At 44.1% G+C, this 5,268-nt stretch overlaps 1 protein-coding gene across 16 annotated transcripts in view; it reads right to left on the bottom strand.

Annotated features, from left to right (window-relative positions):
- Window positions 1-5,268, bottom strand: part of LOC105299145 (ras and Rab interactor 2) — a 192,655-nt gene that overhangs the window by 137,871 nt on the left and 49,516 nt on the right. For 15 of the 16 annotated variants that reach the window (XM_023537687.1, XM_023537723.1, XM_023537669.1 and 12 more), the window contains exon 2: window positions 4,813-4,938. The gene's annotated coding sequence lies outside the window, so the exon portion shown is untranslated. Of the gene's footprint in view, window positions 1-234; window positions 371-4,812; window positions 4,939-5,268 lie in introns of all 16 variants that reach the window. The other variant, XM_023537674.1, reaches the window with a different exon arrangement.

Genomic DNA, 5,268 nt, shown 5'->3' with positions numbered 1-5,268 from the left:
TCCTCCTTCCCGGTCCCACCCCCTCAACTCCTTCACTGTGCTTCTAGGAATCGCTGCTCATCTAAATACTTGCACACTAATTCTTGACCCAAACTAAGACACAGCTCATTTTTACAAATAATTAACATTCATCTAGCATTAGAATGTGTGACACCGTGGAACCCAGATGGCTTTACCTCTCTGTGCCTCAGTTTCCTCATCTGTATAATGGGGACAAAAACAGTGCCTACTTACCTCTCAGGGCTGCTGTGAGGAAAGAACATGTGACATGCTTGGAACGGGACCTGGCTCATAGCGAGCATTCAATAAATGCTATTTTCAAGCAAGACTTGCTTCTCCTTAGGACTATCAGCTTTCTAAGCTGCATCATCTAGTGTTGGAAAGAATGGGGTAAGATGGAGAAAAACAGGTTTTTCACAAAACCACTTTAAAATCTTGGCCAGCTAATGGCTGCAACAGCTCTTAACTAAACAATGAGCAGTGAAAACAACAGGAAAACCAAAGCATTCTCCATTGATTATATTTAGATTTGGAAATTCTGCTGCATGGAGGGAGGAAATGCCTGAGAACCAGAGAAGATAAAAGAGGACCGTCCAGTGGGAAATGCCGGTGCCGTATTATTCTTGGTACATGTGACTAAGGCATGAGAGGAGTTTCCAAAGGAACTGCCGAGTGAAGAATAAATTTCAAAGGGGCTCAGCGATGGCCCGAAGACTTGGGTCTAGTGGACAGAGGACTCGGCCTGCTCCAGACACCCAGAGCTCTCCTTGGAGTTCTATGAAATAGGACGCTCAAACCCAGCCTCCGGTGGGGGGTCGGGAGGAGGGCCCTCAAGACTCAGCCAGGGGAGAAAGACATGGATCACTCAGGTTGGGTTAAAAATTACCGACCCTAATCACGCAGCAGAAGGTAGGGATTTCCCAAAGGTAGCTGCTTCTCACTCCTGGCTGATGAATTCTCTGCCGTGACATCATCCCATTGGCCCTGCCTTTCTCTAACATGCTCTTCAAATCTTGATCCAAACTGCGCAGCAAGGGCGGGGGGGGATTAAACCCCATTTGTTCTGATTACACCTGGTTGGGCAGCCATTTCTGTCCAACCCCAGACTCAAACACACTAGCTTGGTAGTATTTAGTGTAATAAGTACACTGTGAATCAATCATAGCCCAGCTTCAAAACCCGCCTTTGCCACTGCCTGACTGTGTCCTATAGGGCAAGTTACTTAACCCTTTAGTACTCAATTTCCTGGGGCTAGCCTTGACTAGCTCCCATCTGTAAAATGGGGATGATGATCCACACTTACAGGGCTTTTGTGATGATGAAATTCAACAACGAATACAGTGGTGGTGTTAGGAGCCCAAGTATTCTTAAGCTGAAGCCTTCCTGAAAGTCCATGGGAATGAAAGGACATAGGAGACAGACCATCTGACCTTTCCCCACCCCACCCCAACTCTTCTAGTAAACAAAGCCCATCAGACAAACCATGTGGAAGCTGAAGTTTCAGGGACAGGAAGGAAGTAGAACTAATGCTATTCTAGGTTCATCAAATGCAGTGGAGGTTTCTTTCTACTAATTTAGAAATGGAAGTGGCTGCTTTATGCTTAACCTCTGACTCCCTGTCATGCCCTCATGGCCTACTACCCACCTACCTCAGTTGAAAATGGAAAAGAATAGCAAAGGAAAAGAAACTCTCTTTACTACCAACTGTCCACCCTGTGCTCTGTCACCATCTACATCACTCCCCATATTTCAATCCTCCCCTTTTATATACTTAGGCAGATGGAAAATGGGAGAAATCACCCATAATTCTTCTATTCTGTGTCCATCTCAGCCTCTTACTGTCCTTTTTTCTCAATCCAGTTCCAGTTTTCTCGTAAGTTATAAACCACACGAATGGTTTCTTTTCCACCATCTCCACTGTAATATTGTTAATTCACTTGGTACAATATTTGCATTTTACTTGGTGTTATAGGTTGCAAAGATGGCCACAGTTCTCCATTCTCCCTGTATGCCTGCTCTTTGCAAGGTGGCATTACAACTTCTCTCATCAAGGACTGGAGTCTACTTCTCATCTCTTGAATCTGGACTGGCCTGTGACTTGCTTTAGTCAATAGATTGTGGCAGAAGTGGCATTGCGTCATTCTCAAGCCCTAGCCTCAAAAAGCCATGCCTGTCCACTCTCTTGGAGCCCTGACTAGCCTGCTGAAGGATGAGAGACCATGTAGGAGCAGAGGGGAGCCATCCCATCGAGGCTATCCTTGACCAGTCAGTTTCCAGCCAACCTGGCAGCTTACTGAAGACTTGCAAGTCAGCCCCACTGACCTGGCCAGACCATCTGAGCCTGAATTGCCAATTTACAGAATCAAGAACTAAATAAATAGCCATTATTTTAAGCTACGAAGTTTTGGTGTGGCTTGTTAGATAGCAAAAGCAATCTGGTAGATTAGGCAATAAAAAATACAGTTAAAGAATTAAACTTGCCTATCATTTTGCATGCATTTATTTACCCTTCTCAATTAAAACAAACCAAAACAAAACAAAACAAAAAACCTTCACATTCTGGTTCTGCTGCTAGGTCCATTATTATTGGAGCCCTATTCCTATTAAGCACAGGGTCAAGTATTAGACACTCATGACAACATAAAGGTAAGAGTTGTTCAGAATTCTCAAGCAGCTGCCATGACAGGCACACATGTAGCTAAACACAAGGTGAAAGACACAAGTGCCACCAATCCTACAGCAAAGGCTGACCAGAACGAAAGCAGAAGTTACATGTCATATTTCAACATTCATAACAAAGTCAATTCTCCAATTTGCACATCTGAAAATATTTTCCACTTGGATAACAACTTAGTGATAAACAGTGTCTCAGAGCCTTGCCAGTTTCTATTATTGCTTAGTTTACGGTTGCATTTTCTTGAAGTCATTTATTTATATAAGTTACACATAAAGATGTTTTATCTAACAGGAAAGACAGAAGTGAAGAAGAGAACTCTGGCCTCAAAAAACAAATCTTTAAAACCAAGATAAGACTCATGCTGGAATTTTGCACTTTCTTATCCTATCATCATCATTCTCAAGAAAAGTCACATATAATGCTCTTCGGTTTTTATTCAACTTGCATTTATTCATTATCTACTATAGGTTAGAATCTGTGCTAGAAGAAATGAAGAACACAAGACACAGCCTAAAGTCAAACAAGAAATAAAAACACTGATGATATAGAAGCATTCAATTGCACAAATGATCATTACTTTACATGATATGAAAGCATATCTCATGTAACCTGAGCAGAAACCATGGAATCTAGACTGATGGAGAGAAGGCAGACAGCTTCCTGAGAGAACTGTATGTATAAGCCAGGACCGGCAGCACTAATCTAGGGTCCAAATTAATGAAGCAAGAGTCACAACAGACTGTGTGAAGCTAGTTCTCCAAACTTGCCCTCTTGTCCTCTTAATCCAAATGAGTTTGCTCTCTCTGAGAGCAGTTGTGTCTGAGGGGCAACAAAGGCCCCAGCTTCTGGTCCAGCTTCTGGTCCAGGAGCGGGCAGTTGGGGCAGAGGTGGATCTCACGAGCTTGATGTCAAGGAGCCCTGGGTTCATATCCCAGCTCATTGTGTGGCCTTGGGTGAGTGATCTCATCTCACCTGGCATCCATTCTCTTACTTGTAAATGAGTGTAATGACATCTACCTTAAGCAGTGTTGCAGTGGGTTTAAATGAGATCACTCAAAACAAGGATGTGTACCTTGCTCCTGAATCTGCTGTGGGGGCAGGGCTCAGCAGGACAGTTCAGCAGGGACGGCTTGCCCCCACTTTACTCAGTGTCAGTGCTGGCAGCTCCAAGCTTGGGGCTGGAGTCTTTCCAAGTCTCACTCACAGGTCAATAGGGCTGTAGGTGAGGCTGTCAGAAAGAACATCAACTCATGGCTTTTTTATGGGGCCTGTGCTTCCTCACATCATAGTGGCTGGTCTCAAAGGCAAGCATCTGAGAGAATGAGAGAGCCAGGTGAACACCACGTCACCTTTGCTGATCCACTCTGAAGTCACTAAGTGTCATTTCTTACACATTCTCTCTGTCAAGGCAGTCACCACGCCCACCCGGATTCCACCAAGGGGAGGAAAAGTAAACTTCCTGGCTTGAGGGGGTGTGGGAAGGTTCTGGAAGAGCATCAATATTGCTGTGGATATTTTGGAAAATATGGTCTGCCCCAGTGACCTATACTGACATTTCTTTGATGCTAATTCTCTTTCAATGTGGAGATCTATAATTCTATGGAAAAAAAGATGAAAAGGGGAGACGGGAGGAAAGGTAAGTGGGAACTGTATAACAAAAAGAGAAAGAGGAGTAAGCCTCTTATGTGGGGATTGGGCCTCTCTCAGTAATGACTGAGCCCTCTCAGTAATCGACCAGGTTCTCTGTGCATCCCAGTGTCCCCATGTCTAAGATGGGGCAACAGCAGTGCCTACCTCATGGTGGTGCTGTGAGAATTAAATGAATGAATCCACTGACGTGCTTAGAGCTGCGCTTGGCACATGGTTAGTGCTCCATTAATGTGAGCAGTTACAGTTTATACCCTTGGCATTCTTCAGCGCTCCCGATCTTGGTTTGGCCCCTGTGGTCAAGGCATCGAATCCCTCAGATACCTGGAAACAGGTCAACACCTGACCCTCTGTCAGAGAGAAGTCATATCCATATAAACACAACAAAGCTAGAGTACACAGTGTACTCATCCCACTGAAGAACTTGGAAATGAAAAGCAGTTTCTGAGTTGCCACACACTGGGTTTTATAATCTTGTTGTTACATACCCTTCACTCCAGCATCTCTTCTCGTCTTCCACTTCAGTCCAGCCCCAACCTTCCGAGCATGATAAAGTGCTCGCACATTTTATCTTTTTCAGTAGAAGTTTAGAAGTCCGGATCCCTTTTGTCCATCTACAACACACAGAATCAAACATTTAGGGTTTCTTATACATTTAAAAAATACCATGAATACCCACACAGAGCACTTGCCTCCTCACCTGGCTACAGGAGGAAGCACTGATAGACGAGAGCACAGTGAGTGCCCTCTCCTTCCTATGCTGATCCCTCATCCCCATCTCTGGGCCAGGCAACTGAAGAGGGAGCATTCTCTAAATCCCTACGCCAATGCTCAGATATCTAAAACTCTAGTCTTTCACTTAAAAAATTGAAACTCATCAGCAATAATGCTGTCTTTTCTATCAATTAAGTGACAATTTGTTTATTCCTTTACTCTTTGCATCA

The sequence above is a fragment of the Pteropus vampyrus genome, unplaced genomic scaffold, assembly GCF_000151845.1.
Source record: "Pteropus vampyrus isolate Shadow unplaced genomic scaffold, Pvam_2.0 Scaffold7, whole genome shotgun sequence".
NCBI lineage: Eukaryota > Metazoa > Chordata > Mammalia > Chiroptera > Pteropodidae > Pteropus > Pteropus vampyrus.
Note: the sequence above shows the minus strand (reverse complement) of the source record. Positions and strands in the feature narration are given on the sequence as shown.